The sequence below is a fragment of the Scyliorhinus canicula genome, unplaced genomic scaffold (genome assembly GCF_902713615.1).
Source record: "Scyliorhinus canicula unplaced genomic scaffold, sScyCan1.1, whole genome shotgun sequence".
In the NCBI taxonomy this organism is placed as follows: Eukaryota; Metazoa; Chordata; class Chondrichthyes; order Carcharhiniformes; family Scyliorhinidae; genus Scyliorhinus; species Scyliorhinus canicula.
Window position 1 is genome coordinate 111,636 of NW_024055676.1, and position 18,291 is coordinate 129,926.

The window sequence follows — 18,291 nt, forward strand, 5'->3', positions numbered from 1 at the left end:
GAACATTTGAGGACTCTGGGTCTGTACTTGGAGTTTAGAAGGATGAGAGGGGATCTTATTGAAACATACAAGATACTGCGAGGCCTGGATAGAGTGGACATGGAGAGGATGTTTCCACTTGTAGGAAAAACTAGAACAAGAGGACACCATCTCCGATTAAAGGGACAATCCTTTAAAACAGAGATGAGGAAGAATTTCTTCAGCCAGAGGGTGGTGAATCTGTGGAAGTCTTTGCCGCAGAAGGCTGTGGAGGCCAAATCAGTGAGTGTCTTTAAGACAGAGATAGATAGGTTCTTGATTAATCAGGGGATCAGGGGTTATGGGGAGAAGGCAGGAGAATGGGGATGAGAAAATATCAGCCATGATTGAATAGCAGAGCAGACTCGATGGGCCAAGTGGCCTAATTCTGCTCCTCTGTCTTATGGTTGATATGTTTATCATCCCCATTCTCCTCATAATCCAATTAGAGGGCTAGGTAGTGTTGAGGAAGCAGGGAGGCTGCAGAAGTGTGAGGTTATGCACTTATGAAGGAAGACTAGGGGCATAGACTATTTTCTACAAAGGCTTCAAAATCAGAAGCACAAAGGGAGTTGGAAGGTCTAGTTCAGGATTCTCTAGGTTAACATGCAGGTTCACTTGGCAGTGAGGAAGGCAAATGCAATGTTCTTGATTAATAAGGGGATCAGGGATTATGGAGAAAAGGCAGGTGAATGGGGATGAGAAAAATATCAGCCATGATTGAATGGCAGAGCAGACTCGATGGGCTGAATGGCCTAATTCTGCTCCTATATTTTTTGAAGTGGAGATGCCGGCGTTGGACTGGGGTGAGCACAGTAAGAAGTCTTGCAACACCAGGTTAAAGTCCAACAGGTTTGTTACATTCACTAGCTTTCGGAGCACTGCTCCTTCCTCAGGTGAATGAAGAGGTAGTTTCCAGAAACATATATATACCTCTTCATTCACCTGAGGAAGGAGCAGTGCTCTGTATGAAACAAACATGTTGCACTTTAACCTGGTGTAAGACTTCTTACTGTCCTATATTTTATGGTCTTAATGTAATAAAGCATCCCTTGGTGCTTCAGGGGTTTCAGAAAGAAGAAAATGACATTGAGTCACATCGGCTGATATTAGGGTAATAATTAGGGTAAATGGACACAATCTTTTTTTTAATATATAAATTTAGAGCACCCAATTCATTTTTTCCAAATAAGGGGCAGTTTAGCGTGTCCAATCCACCTACCCGGCACATCTTTGGGTTGTGGGGGCGAAACCCACGTAAACACGGATGCAAACTCCACACGGACAGTGACCCAGAGCTGGGATCAAACCTGAGTCCTTGGCACCCTGAGGCAGAGTGCTAACCACTGTGCCACCGTGCTACCCTTAAATGGATAAAATCTTGATTGGAGAGGGAGATTTTAACAAATATCTTTAATCAGTGCTGAGAGGTGGAAACGGTCAAGAGCTTGAGGGAGACCTTCAAAGAAACCCACGTATCAAAGATATAAAAAAAGACTCAACAGACTGTACTTAACACAAAAACAGATGTTTGTCTTTTTATCCAGAATATATAACTGAGCTGAAGTTTAACATCAGCAAAACACAGTCTAATGAACATGGTTTAGACATGAATGTCATTCCTAACAAAATCCAGTCATTATTATTTGTGAACTCGCTGGTGTTTCCGCAGGTTCGATTGTTGAAAGAATCCCTGGCCACACTCAGAACAGGTGAATGGTCTCTCCCCAGAGTGAACTCACCAGTGTGTCAGCCGGGTGGATAACTAGTGAATCCCTTCCCACACACAGAACATAAAAATGGTCTACCCAAGTCTGAATGTGCTGATGAATTTCCAACTCAGATGGTTGACTGAAACCTTGCCCACATTCCCGATATTTCCACGTTTTTCCCACTGTGTGAACACGCTAGTGTTTCTGGAGTTTATGAATTAGCAAATCCCATTTTATACACAGAGCAGGTGAATGGTCTCTCCTCAGTGTGAATCCGCTGTTGTTTATGTTGGTTTAATGACTGAGTGAATTCCTTTCCACACTCGGAGCAGGTAAATGGTCTCGCCCTGGTGTGACTCCGCTGTTGTTTCCGGAGTGTGAATGAATCAGCAAATCCCTATTTAGACGCAGAGCAGGTGGACGGTCTCTCCCCATTGTGAACCTGCTGGTGTTGCCGTAAGTTGGATGAATCAGCAAATCCCTTTTTACACACAGTGCAGGTGAACGGCCTCTCCCCAGTGTGAAGTCGCTGGTGTGTCTTCAGGGTGGATGACTGTGTGAATCCCTTCCCACATTGAGAGCAGGTGAACGGTTTCTTCCCAGTGTGAACCCGTTGGTGTGTCAGCAGGTGGGATGAAGTGGTGAATCCCTTCCCACACTTGGAGCAGGTGAACGGTCTCTCCCCATTGTGAACCCGCTGGTGTTGCCGTAAGTTGGATGAATCAGCAAATCCCTTTGCACACACAGTGCAGGTGAACGGCCTCTCTCCTGTGTGATGGTGCCGATGAAGTTTCAGGCGAGATGGGTAACTGAATCCCTTCCCACAGTCCTCACATTTCCATGATTTCTCCCCAGTCTGACTACACTTGTGTTTTGACAGGTCAGATGATCGGCTGAATCCTCGTCCACACACAGAACACGTGTACGGTTTTTCCCCACTGTGAACGATACTTTTTCCTTTCATTTTTAAACTTTGATGATGTTCCGATGATATACAGGCGATGGTAAATTGTGAGGCTCCGTGCGATCTTGATGTGATGTTGGTTTGCGTTTCCCAAATGCAAATCCTTTGAACCTCCTGTGAAATTGATTGAAAACAGAAAATAAGGAGTGAGAGAGAACCAGAAAAACACAAAGGCAGGTTGTGAAATTGAGCTGAATGTATCTGGTCATTTGTGGGGCCGGCTCTGGGAAAATGTCACCATGAAAAAGGCTGGATTGTTGTAAAAACTCAACTGGTTCACAGATGTCCTTCAGGGAAGGGAAGCTGCCAAACTGGAGTCCCACTCACTCACTCATCACCCCTGTGCTCACTGACCTACATTGGAACTCAGCTAAGCGGCATCTGAATGGAACATTCACATCCCTGTTTGCAAATCTTGCTCTTCACTATTTCCAGCTACACAGGTGTTTAATTCTTGAACCGCAGTTCAAACATAAATACTTACATTCAGGTCCTGATTAACTGAGTGACTGCCAGATTTTAATGTCAATCTTGGTTTTCCAGAGGGGGGTGGGGGAGGGGGAGAGAGCGAGAGAAAGAGAGAGAAGGGATTTTATATGTCGACAGGTGGTTGTCCTTCTTCCCACGGACATTTTGCATTGTTTTCCAAGGGTCACACCAGCCCCAGAGACATGGAACCCCTCACAGGTAACAGAGCAGAGCACTAAAAGCTCAAAGGTATTGATAAATGCTCAGACATACTTAGCTGTGAAACAGTTTCACTGTTTTCCATATTAAAATCTCCCACTGTCGCCTGCAGCTGGAAAGATATCAGAAGCTCTGTAGTCGGAGGAAAAAGCTCCCAGTTGAGGAGAACGGGGATGATGTCACCATGCAATTGGAGGTGCCTGATGACATCACAGACAGGAAGACAGAGCATCTGGATCTGTGCAAACCAGTGATCACCACACATTATGGAGGATGTGATGATCCTTGAGAGAGTGCAGGGGAGACTTACCAGAATAGTTCCAGGAATGAGGGATTTGAGTAGCAATGTTAGGTTGGAGAAACTGCGGTTGTTCTTCTTGGAGCAAAGGAGAATGATAGAGGTGTTCAAGTTTCTGATTGGTCTCAGTAAAGTAGCTAAAGAAATGTTTCTTCTACCAGCCGATTGTAAAAGGATTTCAGGACACAGATTTAAGATTTGGAGCAAGAGCTACAGGGTGATGTAAGAAAGAAATTTTGCAGTGAGTGGTAATGACTTGGAGTTCAATGCTTACGCTGAATGTGCAATAATATCCAGGACCTGATGAATCGAGTGATGCTGTCAGCGTTTGATGTCAGGTTTTGTTTATGTTTTCTGTCTGCAAATCCTTTTCTAATACCCTGAAAATGAAAGTAACAAAAGCCATCTCTGTCAGTCCAAAATCGAAATTCAACTGGACCTGGGTCCAGTTTCATGTGCACCACTAGAGATTACCCTCAAAACCTCTTTCCAGTAATCCTCCAGCTTTGGACAGGACCAAAACGTTTGAACGTGGTTTGAGCATACTAGGGAACAAGCAATTCTGGATTTGGTGATGTGTAAAGTCAGCAGAGGACAACTAAAAAAGCAATAAGGGGCGAGAGGATGAAATATGAGTGCAAGCTACCTAGTAATATAAAAGAAGATAGGAAGAGTATATTTTTTATATATAAAAGGTATATACATACCTTTCAATATTTAAAAGATAAGAATGTGGCAAAAATAGACATTGGACCACTGGAAAATGTAACAGAAGTAATAATAACAAACAAAATAAATAACAGAAGAACTGAATAGTTACTTTGCATCAGTTTTCACTGTGGAGTACACCTGTGGAATGTCAGAGCTGCAGGAGAATCAGAGGGCAGAGGTGAGCGCAGTGGTCATCGCTAAGGAGAAGTTCTCAGTAAACTGAAAGGTCTGAAGGTGGATAAATCACCTGGACTGGATGGACTACACCCCAGGGTTCTAAAAGAGATAGCTCAAGAGATTGTGGAGGCATTGGTGGTGATCTTTCAGGAATCACTGGAGACAGGAAGGGTCCCAGAGGACTGGATAGTCGCTAATGTAACACTGCTGTTTAAGAAGGGAGGGAGGCAGAAGATGGGAATTTATAGGCCGGTTAGCCCAACTTCGGTAATTGGTAATATTTTAGAGTCCATTATTAAAGATGAGATCGTAGAATTCTTGGAAGTGCATGATAAAATAAGACTGAGTTAACCCGGTTTTGTCAAAGGGAGGTCATGTACGGTAGCATTGTGGATAGCACAAACGCTTCACAGCTCCAGGGTCCCAGGTTAGATTCCCAGCTAGGGTCACTGTCTGTGCAGAGTCTTGATGTGGAGATGCCGGCGTTGGACTGGGGTGAGCACAGTAAGAAGTCTTACAACACCAGGTTAAAGTCCAACAGGTTTGTTTCAAACACGAGCTTTCGGAGCACGGCTCCTTCTTCAGGTGAATGGAAAGGCTTGTTCCAGAAATGTTTATATAGACACAGTCAGAGATGCCCCGGAATGCGAGCACCTGCAGGCAATCAAATCATCAAAGATGCAGAGAGAGAGGTAACTCCAGGTTAAAGAGGTGTGAATTGTCCCAAGCCAGTTCAGTCGGTAGGCCTCTGCAAGTCCAGGCTTGTTGGTGGGGGCCGAATGTAATGCGACATGAATCCCAGATCCCGGTTGAGTCCGCATTCATGCGTGCGGAACTTAGCTATAAGTTTTTGCTCAGCAATTTTGCGTTGTCGCGTCTCCTGAAGGCCTCCTTGTAGAATGCTGACCCGGAGATCAGAGGCTGAATGTCCTTGACTGCTGAAGTGTTCCCCAACTGGAAGGGAACAGTCCTGCCTGTTGATAGTCGCACGATGCCCGTTTATTCGTTGTCGCAGTGTCTGCATGGTCTCGCCAATGTACCACGCTTCGGGACATCCTTTCCTGCAGCGTATGAGGTAGACTACATTGGTCGAGTCGCACGAGTATGCGCCGCGTACCTGGTGGGTGGTGTTTCCACGTGTAATGGTGGTGTCCATGTCGATGATCTGGCATGTCTTGCAGAGATTACCCTGGCAGGGTTTTGTGGTGTTGTGGTTGCTGTTCTGAAGGCTGGGTAATTTGCTGCAAACAATGGTTTGTTTGAGGTTGCGCGGTTGTTTGAAGGCCAGTAGTGGGGGTGTGGGGATGACCTTGGCAAGATGTCCATCCTCGCTGATGATGTGTTGGAGGCTGCGAAGAAGATGTCGTAGTTTCTCCGCCCCAGGAAAGTACTGGACGACGAAGGGTACTCTGTCAGTGGTGTCCCGTGTTTGTCTTCTGAGGAGGTCGGTGCGGTTTTTTGCTGTGGCGCGGTGGAACTGTCGATCAATGAGTCGAGCGCCATATCCCGTTCGTACGAGGGCATCTTTCAGCATCTGTAGGTGTCTGTTGCGCTCCTCCTTGTCTGAGCAGATCCTGTGTATACGGAGGGCTTGTCCATAGGGGATGGCTTCTTTAATGTGTTTCGGGTGAAAGCTGGAGAAGTGGAGCATCGTGAGATTATCTGTGGGCTTGCGGTAAAGCGAGGTGCTGAGGTGACCGTCCTTGATGGAGACGAGTGTGTCCAAGAATGGAACTGAATTTGGAGAATAGTCCATGGTGAGTTTGATGGTGGGATGGAACTTATTGATGTCATCGTGTAGTCGTTTCAGTGATGTCTCGCCGTGGGTCCAAAGGAAAAAAATGTCATCGATGTATCTGGTGTATAGCATCGGTTGAAAGTCCTGTGTGGTGAGGAAGTCCTGTTCAAACTTGTGCATGAAGATGTTGGCATATTGAGGTGCAAATTTGGTCCCCATGGCTGTTCCGTGCGTCTGGATGAAGAATTTGTTGTCGAAGGTGAAGACGTTGTGGTCTAGAATGAAACGGATGAGTTGCAGAATTGCGTCTGGAGATTGGCAGTTGTCGGTGTTGAGGACTGAGGCTGTTGCAGCAATGCCGTCCTCATGGGGGATGCTGGTGTAGAGTGCCGAGACATCCATTGTGACGAGGAATGTTCCTGGTTCAACTGGTCCATGGGTGCTGAGTTTCTGTAACTCAGCACCCATGGACCAGTTGAACCAGGAACATTCCTCGTCACAATGGATGTCTCGGCACTCTACACCAGCATCCCCCATGAGGACGGCATTGCTGCAACAGCCTCAGTCCTCAACACCGACAACTGCCAATCTCCAGACGCAATTCTGCAACTCATCCGTTTCATTCTAGACCACAACGTCTTCACCTTCGACAACAAATTCTTCATCCAGACGCACGGAACAGCCATGGGGACCAAATTTGCACCTCAATATGCCAACATCTTCATGCACAAGTTTGAACAGGACTTCCTCACCACACAGGACTTTCAACCGATGCTATACACCAGATACATCGATGACATTTTTTTCCTTTGGACCCACGGCGAGACATCACTGAAACGACTACACGATGACATCAATAAGTTCCATCCCACCATCAAACTCACCATGGACTATTCTCCAAATTCAGTTCCATTCTTGGACACACTCGTCTCCATCAAGGACGGTCACCTCAGCACCTCGCTTTACCGCAAGCCCACAGATAATCTCACGATGCTCCACTTCTCCAGCTTTCACCCGAAACACATTAAAGAAGCCATCCCCTATGGACAAGCCCTCCGTATACACAGGATCTGCTCAGACAAGGAGGAGCGCAACAGACACCTACAGATGCTGAAAGATGCCCTCGTACGAACGGGATATGGCGCTCGACTCATTGATCGACAGTTCCACCGCGCCACAGCAAAAAACCGCACCGACCTCCTCAGAAGACAAACACGGGACACCACTGACAGAGTACCCTTCGTCGTCCAGTACTTTCCTGGGGCGGAGAAACTACGACATCTTCTTCGCAGCCTCCAACACATCATCAGCGAGGATGGACATCTTGCCAAGGTCATCCCCACACCCCCACTACTGGCCTTCAAACAACCGCGCAACCTCAAACAAACCATTGTTTGCAGCAAATTACCCAGCCTTCAGAACAGCAACCACAACACCACAAAACCCTGCCAGGGTAATCTCTGCAAGACATGCCAGATCATCGACATGGACACCACCATTACACGTGGAAACACCACCCACCAGGTACGCGGCGCATACTCGTGCGACTCGACCAATGTAGTCTACCTCATACGCTGCAGGAAAGGATGTCCCGAAGCGTGGTACATTGGCGAGACCATGCAGACACTGCGACAACGAATAAACGGGCATCGTGCGACTATCAACAGGCAGGACTGTTCCCTTCCAGTTGGGGAACACTTCAGCAGTCAAGGACATTCAGCCTCTGATCTCCGGGTCAGCATTCTACAAGGAGGCCTTCAGGAGACGCGACAACGCAAAATTGCTGAGCAAAAACTTATAGCTAAGTTCCGCACGCATGAATGCGGACTCAACCGGGATCTGGGATTCATGTCGCATTACATTCGGCCCCCACCAACAAGCCTGGACTTGCAGAGGCCTACCGACTGAACTGGCTTGGGACAATTCACACCTCTTTAACCTGGAGTTACCTCTCTCTCTGCATCTTTGATGATTTTATTGCCTGCAGGTGCTCGCATTCCGGGGCATCTCTGACTGTGTCTATATAAACATTTCTGGAACAAGCCTTTCCATTCACCTGAAGAAGGAGCCGTGCTCCGAAAGCTCGTGTTTGAAACAAACCTGTTGGACTTTAACCTGGTGTTGTAAGACTTCTTACTGTGTGCAGAGTCTGCACATCCTTCCCGTGGGTGAATGGGTTTCCTCCGGGTGCTCTGGTTTTCACCCACAGTCCTAATATGTGCGGGTTAGGTGGATTGGCCATGATAAATTGCCCTTAGTGTTGGGTGGAGTTACTGGGTTATGGGGACAGGGTGGAGGTGTTGATCTTGGGTAGGGTGCTCTTTCCAAGAGCCGGTGCAGACTCGATGGGCCGAATGGCCTCCTTCTGCACTGTAAATTCTACGATGATGATGACCCAGCGGGGAATCGAACCTGGTACCCTGGGGCTGTGAAGTCACAGTACTATCCACTTGTGGTACCGTGCTGCCCACATCAGACTACCATCTTCCTACAGATGCTGCCAGACCTGCTGAGACTTTCCAGCATTTTCTCTTTCGCTTCAGATTCCAGCACCCGCAGTAATTTGTATTTATTCAGATTTATGCTGTTGGGGTGAAGAGTGGGGGCGGGAGGGGGGGGGGGGGGTGGGGGAGTGGATCATTGGGGCTGGCGAAGTGAAGAATGACAAAGATGTCTTAGATGGAAAGACAAAGGGAATGTAAATGACGGTGATCAAGGCTAAAAAGGCTGCTAATAGTGGCGCATTCAGATATTAGAATGTGTTAATGGCAGAACAAAGGTCAGCAGCGTGTCAAAGGACAGTAGGAATAGGGAGCTGTGGGGTGGGGGTAATGTTAAAGGGAAAACAGATCAGTGGAAGGTGGTGAAGGGGGAGGAGAGATTTCAGTCTGAAGTTGTTGAACTGAAGGTTAAGTCCGCAAGGCTGTAATTGGTTCCTCGGCGTTGTGCTGAGCTACATGGGAACATTGCAGCAGGCCAAGATCGGACATGTGGACATGAGAGCAGGACAGTGAGTTGAAATAGCAAGCGACAGGAGAGTCTGCCACCAGCTTGTCGATGGAGCGAAGGTGCAATGCAGAGTAGATGGCATTGGGATCAGCAAATGCAACAGGCCAGATTGAAGGATGTCTGAAAGTAATGTGTACTCAAAAGGACAGACACAAACGATACTGTAACTGACTTAAAGGAAATGCCAGAGACTTAACTGGACCAGCTTTGAGACAGAAAAAACGGTCTTCCTGATGGAGAAACAGGAAAAGCCACTCAGCGAGATGTGGAAATCCAGGCTCAGTGTGGATTTGCTGTCAGCACTCCTTTCTTATACATGAACGGGATTTAGGCTGCAGAATGTTACACACCCAGAACAAAGATGCTCAAATATAATGAAGATATCTTCTTAAGTCTCTGACCTGTGACTTAGAGGAAATGCCAGAGGCTTAACTGAACCAGCTTTGAGAAAGAATAAACGGTCTTCCTGATGGAGAAACAGGAAAAGCCAGTGTGGGAATCCAGGCTCAAAGCTGATTTGCAATTACCCCACCTTTCTTATACATGAACGGTATTGAGGCTGCAGCATGTTACACACCAAAAACACAAAGAGGTCAAATATAATTAACATATCATTCTTAAATCTCTGACCTGTGAAGATATTTGATTGTGTTTAAAAGCTGACTGTGGTCAATCTCACAATGAACACAAGGGCACTTGTATTACCCAGTGACACGATTTAGTTTCTCTGTCAGTCACGTTTGCTGTTTTATATTTTTGTTCTATATTTCAGAGTCTCGATTTCAATTCAGGACATTACTTTCAAATAATAATATGTTTGGAGTAATGGAACATTTCAAAAAATAAATTTAGAATACCCAATTCATTTTCCCAATTAAGGGGCAATTTAGCATGGCCAATCCACCTACCCTGCACATGGGGGTGAAACCCACACAAACCAGGGGAGAATGCGTGAACTCCAGACCCTACGCCGGGAGGCAGCAGGGCTACCACGGCGCCACCATGCTGCCCTGAGTAATGGAACATTACATGATTGAACAGAAAGCATCTGTGGGGGCAGCACAGTAGCGTTGTGGATAGCACAATTTCTTCACAGCTCCAGAGACCTAGGTTCGATTCCGGCTTGGGGCACTGTCTGTGTGGAGTCTGCACATCCTCCGCATGGGTTTCCTCCGGGTGCTCCGGTTTCCTCCCACAGTCCAAAGATGTGCAGGTTAGGTGGATTGGCCATGATAAATAGCCCTTAGTGTCCAAAATTGCCCTTAGTGTTGGGTGGGGTTACTGGGTTATGGGGAGGCTGGTACAGGAATCGAACCGTGCTGCTGGCCTGCTTGGTCTGCTTTAAAAGCCAGCGATTTAACCGAGTGAACTAAACCAGCTATTTTGTAGTCTTGTTAATTGAGACATCTGCTGGGGTTCAATCCCAGCTCTGGGTCACTGTCCGTGTGGAGTTTGCACATTCTCCGCGTGTTTGCGTGGGTTTCGCTCCCACTACCCAAAAATGTGCAGATTAGGTGGATTGGCCACGCTAAATTGCCCCTTAATTGGAAAAAATGAATTGGGTACTCTAAATTCGGTACTCCTAAATTTATCTTTAAAATTTGAGACATCTGTCTCATTTAGTGTGAGGAAAGTTTGCACAAACTAATTTTGAAACTGAATATTACCGGAATGTTCAGGACGCAATGAGCAGGAAACAGATGTTCCCATTTTAACACAGTTCACATATTAGCAGTTTGTTCGTGTACAACTGAATTTGATGGGTTTACAGATGCAGATGAACAAATTTAATCACCATTTCAAACATGTCTCAATGTACAATAAAAGCAACTTACTGTGGAAGCTGGAATCTGAATCAGAAACACAAATACTGGACCCTCTCAGCAGGGCTGACAGTCTCTGTGGAGAGAGATGGCAGCTGCCGTTCCGAGTCTGGGTGACTCTGTCAAAGCTGGAGAACTGAAAATAGGGTCAGATTTATACTGTGGGGAGGGGAACATTGGGGCTGGATAGAGGGCCAGCGATAGGGGGAGGATGTCTTGGAAGGAAAGACAAAGGGAATGCAAAAGGCGGTGATCAAGGCTAAGAAAGGTGCTGATGGCGCATTAAGAGATGAGAATGTGTTAATGGCAGAACAAAGGTAAGCAGGGAGCCAAAGGACAGGAGGAACAGGGAGCAGATTGTTCAGCTGGGGGGGGGGGGGGGGGGGGGGGGGGCAATGGTGAGGGGAATTTCCCTTATTCGAAACATTATTGACCTCACTCGTCTAATTTGCAGATGAGTTGTATCCTTGCTATTTGTTGTTCAATAGTTAAGCGAATGCATTACCTTAAACCCGCAAAGTTTCAACAGATACCCTGCAAAATACTCTGTGATGGAGACTGGCAGGAATCGCAGTCAGAGTTCACACCTGTTAATTCTGAATGGTTTTCTAATGTGCTGTGATAGTTGATGATTATAATGTCGGATCGATTTCTCCGCCACTTGTCTAAGTTTTCAGTTGAATATCACTCTGACAATAGAAGGGTCTTCAGTGCAATAAGGATGCACTGTTTACTATTCTCGGTCAGTGCGCTAAGCGCTGTCCCCTGTTTCTGTAGTGTTGCGATTATCATGTTTGCTTTACACACATTAAGGCCCTCGGTTTAAACCCGCACATAAACATTATCAACCCCCATTCATTTCCGTGTGTGGAAAAGTTACATGATTGACATTTTCATTATCCATTTACACCCATCCGGAATTGCCCTTGAATTGGGTCGCTGAGTTAATCTGCCGTGTGGAACCCCGGTCCCCAGAGCTTCAGCCTGGTTCTCTGCTTTACTGATCCAGAGCCAGTTACACTATTCACCCACCAGCCACTCCCCCAGTGAATCCACTGTCCAATATTACCTGGTCCAGAGCCAGTTACACTATTCACCCACCAGCCACTCCCCCAGTGAATCCACTGTCCAATATTACCTGGTCCAGAGCCAGTTACACTATTCACCCACCAGCCACTCTCCCAGTGAATCCACTGTCCAATATTACCTGGTCCAGAGCCAGTTACACTATTCACCCACCAGCCACTCCCCCAGTGAATCCACTGTCCAATATTACCTGGTCCAGAGCCAGTTACACTATTCACCCACCAGCCACTCCCCCAGTGAATCCACTATCCAATATTACCTGGTCCAGAGACAGTTACACTATTCACCCACCAGCCACTCCCCCAGTGAATCCATTGTCCAATATTACCTGGTCCAGAGCCAGTTACACTATTCACCCACCAGCCACTCCCCCAGTGAATCCACTGTCCAATATTACCTGGCCCAGAGCCAGTTACACTATTCACCCACCAGCCACTCCCCCAGTGAATCCACTGTCCAATATTACCTGGTCCAGAGCCAGTTACACTATTCACCCACCAGCCACTCCCCCAGTGAATCCACTGTCCAATATTACCTGGTCCAGAGACAGTTACACTATTCACCCACCAGCCACTCCCCCAGTGAATCCACTGTCCAATATTACCTGGTCCAGAGCCAGTTACACTATTCACCCACCAGCCACTCCCCCAGTGAATCCACTGTCCAATATTACCTGGTCCAGAGCCAGTTACACTATTCACCCACCAGCCACTCCCCCAGTGAATCCACTATCCAATATTACCTGGTCCAGAGCCTGTTACACTATTCACCCACCAGCCACTCCCCCAGTGAATCCACTATCCAATATTACCTGGTCCGGAGCCAGTTACACTATTCACCCACCAGCCACTCCCCCAGTGAATCCACTGTCCAATATTACCTGGTCCAGAGCCAGTTACACTATTCACCCACCAGCCACTCCCCCAGTGAATCCATTGTCCAATATTACCTGGTCCAGAGCCAGTTACACTATTCACCCACCAGCCACTCCCCCAGTGAATCCACTATCCAATATTACCTGGTCCAGAGCCAGTTACACTATTCACCCCCCAGCCACTCCCCCAGTGAATCCGCTATCCAATATTACCTGAATATAATAACTTTCAAGCATGTGTCATTCGCTCTGACATGTACCTCAAAATGCATTCAGGATCAGCTGAAAATTGCCGGCACGCTGAGCAGGAACACAGATGCTCCAATTTGACTCGGCACAAATATTAACAGTTTGTTCAATGGCGACAAATGCAGGTCAGAGGCTGGGAATCCTGCAGCGAGTAACTCACCTCCTAACCCCACAAAACCTGTCCACCATCTACACTCACAAGTCAGGAGTGTGATGGGATACTCTCCACTTGCCTGGATGGGTGCAGGAACTCGCCAAATGCATCTCAGACAGCACCTTCCAAACCCAAGACCCCGAAAGTTTCCTTCCCGGCCACTCCCCATCCTGACCATTTTCTCAGTAAATTCATTGCATTGTTAATGTAAGACTACTTGTGACAATAATTAAGATTATTATTACTTGGAAATATATCGGTTGTGCCTTCACTGTCACTGGGACATAATCCTGGAACTCCCTCCCTAACAGCACTGTAGGTGTACCTACACCAATAGACTGCAGCGGTTCAGGAAAACAGCTCACCATCACCTTCTCAAGGGCAAAGAGTTCTGGGCAATAAATCCTGGCCTCCCCAGTGATGTTCACATCCTCGAATGAATAAAATGAAACAGACACACAGCTGCCTGAATCCACCATCATGGGGTCACCTGGATTAGTGAATGGAGATAAGTGAATGTTCACTCACACAGATAAGCTTTTGGAAAATGTTTTGATTTTCTCGGGAACGTATTGGTTCCCTGCAGTGTGAGCTCAGCTTCTCAAACCAAACCCAATGTGAACCGATCCCGCTGTCTGCACTGGAAAGAAATGAACAAAATCTGCAGCTTGGCCAATAAGTAACAACATCAAAGGGCTCATTCAGGATTTGAACTTGGGACCTCTCACATTTTCCTGCGGCACAAACCCCGAAGCGAGAATCTTACCCCGAGACCAAAGAACCAATAGGAGCGACCTGATTGAGCCAACAGATACTTTTATCGCCACCTCCAGCCAATTAGATACCTGCGGAAAATGCTGGGAAATCTCAGGCAGTCAGGCAGCATTTGTGGACACGGAAACAAAATTCATCTTTCACCTCCTTGACCTTCCATTGAAACCGGGTAAGGTTAGAAATGCAGAAAATTAGAAACAAGTGAAATCCCGGAGGGAGGAAACAGAACAACAGGAAAGGGCTCTGATTGGGGGAAAGTCAGGAGAGAATAAATGAGAAAAGGCCTTGGATTCCCTGGCCACAGGCTGAGGTTAGCATCAAATCAGAGAATAACTACACCACAGAATGAGGCCATTCGGGCCGCCGTGTCTGTGCCAGCTCTCTGTCAGAGCAATGGAAGAAATAAAGAAACAATAGATGTGTCTGGAGGAGCTATCGATGGCAGATTGATCAACAACTGCCGCCCGGACACAAAGAACAAGTGGAAACAAGATTGAAACCCAAATCTGCTACATCAGAACACACACATTTACAGTGTGAAACTGCTGAACACACACTGAGTGTGAAAGCTGTATTGAGCCCAGTGGAAAGATGCGCTGCTGTTCCTCGAGTGTCTGTTGAGCATCTTTCGAACTCTGCACATGTGCTGTATCATTCTAGAAAACAGAATATTCAGTTTCACAGAAGCTTATTTCGTCTGTTTGCATGATGGCAACATGGAATTCGAAACACAAACAGACCAGCCATGGTCTCAGTGAATAGCAGAACAGGCTGAAGGGACCGAATGGCCGACTTCTGCTTCTATCTCATCTGTTTGTATGTGCTACCGTGTGTGTATCATGCTATAAAACAAACCAGTTAGTATCACAGAATCAAATGTCGTCTGTTTGCATGATGGGAATGTGGAATTCGAAACACAAACAGAGCAGCAAGCTTATTGAAAAGTACGAAGTCTTGTAACACTAGGTTAAAGTCCAACAGGTTTGTTTCAAATCACTAGCTTTTGGAGCACTGCTCCTTCATCGGGTGAATGAAGAGGTGGGTTCCATAACCATATATATCGGCAAAGTCAGTGATGCAAGGTGATACATTAAATGCGAGTCTTTGTATCATTGACTGTCTATATATCTGGTGGTACAACCCACCTCTTTACACACCTGAGGAAGGAGCCGTGCTCCGAAAGCTAGTGTTTGAAACAAACCTGTTGGACTTTAACCTGTTGTTGTAAGACTTCTTACACTAGTCCAACGCCCGCATCTCCACATCTTATTGAATGGTAGAACAGCCTGAAGGGGCCGAACGGCCAACTTCTGCTTCTATTTCGCCTGCTCGTATGTTTGAAAACAGAGAGGAACCATTGACTGAGACCAGGGCCGGCTCAAGGCACCGGCAACTCGGGCCGTCGCCCGGGGCGCCAGAGACTCGGGACCCGCACATGCGCAGTTGAGCCAGTGCCAACCAGCGCATGCGCGGTGGCCGCCCGTCCCCAGGGCGGCCCCCCGGCTCGGTCCCCCCCGCCCCCCTCGGGTCCGCCCCCCCTCTCGGGTCCGCCCCCCCTCTCGGGTCCGCCCCCCGCCCCGCCCTCGGGTCCGCCCCCCCCCGCCCCGCCCTCGGGTCCGCCCCCCCCGCCCCGCCCTCGGGTCCGCCCCCATTTCGGGTCCGCCCCCCGCGTGTCCGCCCCCACCCCGGCCCCCCCCTCGGCCCCCCCCTCGGCCCCGCCCCCCCTCGCCCCCCCCCCTCCCGGCCCCGCCCCCCCCCTCTGCCCCGCCCCCCCCTCTGCCCCGCCCCCCCCTCTGCCCCGCCCCCCCCCTCTGCCCCGCCCCCCCCTCTGCCCCGCCCCCCCCTCTGCCCCGCCCCCCACTCTGCCCCGCCCCCCACTCTGCCCCGCCCCCCCCACCCCTCTGCCCCGTCCCCCCCTCTGCCCCGTCCCCCCTCTGCCCCGTCCCCCCCTCCCCAAGGGCGCCGAAGTTCAGCTTGCCTGGGGCGCCAGCAACCCTCGAGCCGGCGCTGACTGAGACAGCAACTTAAGGTGAATATTATGGCGGGTATTTGATGAGGAAACATGTGGTCATGTCGCCCTCTGGTGGACATGATCGGAACTTTACAGCGTTCGGACATTTGATGAAAACAGAAAATGAGAGTATCAGTTCCAGGGGAATAAAGGCAGCAGGGGAAACAGAGCCTGCAGTTTGTCCAGAATTTCCAAACTTACATTCATTCACTTGTTGTTTTATGTCCTGGTCAGTGTTACTCCAGCCTGGCCATTCACCAACTGCATATCCCCACAAACAGACGCTGGACACGATCCCACAACTGGCAGCCCATTCTTTCTGTTTTTCGGGGATGACCTCCCAGGCTGGAAACAGCATTGGTGTATTTTACATTGTCACCAAATTCAACCCCGACTCCGATCCAATCCGCCGGGGGTGGGGGGGGGGGGGGGGGGGGGGGGGGGGGGGGGGGGGGGGGGAGATGCTGACAGAATCCAGAGAGTTGTGAAACACTTTGGATAAATAGTCTGTGTGACGTATTGAACCAATTTTCAATAATTTCATTTCGCTGGGGGCCAGTGGCGCAATGGACAACGCGCCTGACTACGGATCAGGAGATTCCAGGTTCGACTCCTGGCTGGCTCGTGGCAAATTTTTCCACATCAGTTTGCAAAGTCCATGAAAAAAATTCTTATTTATTAACTTTAACCCAATTTAGTAGCCTTTTTGACAAATTCCAGTATATTCTAAAAAGACAGAAACTGACACAAATCAGATGCCAGAAATGTTGGGAATGGAGGGAGGAACTGAAGGAGATCAATATTGGTGGAATCATACAATCCCAACAGTGCAATAGGAGACTATTCGGCCCACCGAGTCTCCACCGATCCTTGGAAAGGGCACCCTAACTTGGCCCACACCCCCGTAACCCAGTCATTTCGCATGGCCAATCCACCCAGCCAGCTTTGCCCTTTGAGCCATTGAATTTCTGACGTGTGACTGCTGATGGTGAGGACGCTGGAAAGTGGGGGAGGGGGTGAATTACTCTCCGCAGTATTCCCAGCCGGTCTTTTAGTGTTAATCAATTTAATATATTAACAGAGAGAGTCCCGGCCTCTGACCTGCATTTATCACAATTGAACGAACAGTTAATATTTTTGACGAGTCAAAACAGGAGCATCTATGTTCCTGCTCAGTGTGCCGGCAATTTTCAGCACTTCTGCTTCTCCTGAATGCATTTTCCGGCATTTATGAGAGCAAATGACATTTGCTTTGTCAGATATTATATTCAGGTAATAATCGAGAGCGGATTCACTGGGGGTGATAGTTGGTGTTGAGTTGTGTTATTGTCACTAAACTGGCAATGCAGAGAATCAGGCTGAAGCTCTGGGGACCGGGGTTCCACACGGCAGATTAACTCGGTTCAAGGGTTATTCGGGATGTGTGACAATGAAAATGTCAATTATGCAACTTTTCCCAAACACTTAATCGAATGAGATTTGACAATATTGTTACGTGGTTTCCAATCCAGGATTTTTTGAATGTAAAGTAAACATTCATTCTGCACTACACCACAGAAACAGGACACCGAGTTTGACCCGCTGACCGAGAACAGGAAAGCTGCATTCTTGTTGCACTGAAGAAACTTCTTTTGAGGAAGTCCAACTGGATTGGATTGGATTGGATTTGTTTATTGTCACGTGTACCGAGGTACAGTGAAAAGTATTTTTCTGCAAGCAGCTCAACAGATCATTCAGTACATGGTAGAAAAGGGAATTAAACACAATTCAAGAAAATACATGAGAATACATAATAGGGCAACACAAGATATACAATGGAACTACATAAGCATTGGCATCGGGTGAAGCATACAGGGTGTAGTGTTAATGAGGTCAGTCAATAAGAGGGTCATTTAGGAGTCTGGTGACAGTGGGGAAGAAGCTGTTTTTGAGTCTGTTCGTGCCTGTTCTCAGATTTCTGTATCTCCTGCCCGATGGAAGATGTTGGAAAAGTGAGTAAGGTGGGT

At 47.9% G+C, this 18,291-nt stretch overlaps 1 non-coding gene across 1 annotated transcript; it reads left to right on the plus strand.

The window, feature by feature from the left end:
• The first annotated feature begins 16,837 nt into the window (after window positions 1-16,837).
• Window positions 16,838-16,910, plus strand: trnar-acg. The gene has a single exon. It is a non-coding gene; the product is annotated as a tRNA-Arg (tRNA).
• Window positions 16,911-18,291: the final 1,381 nt, after the last annotated feature.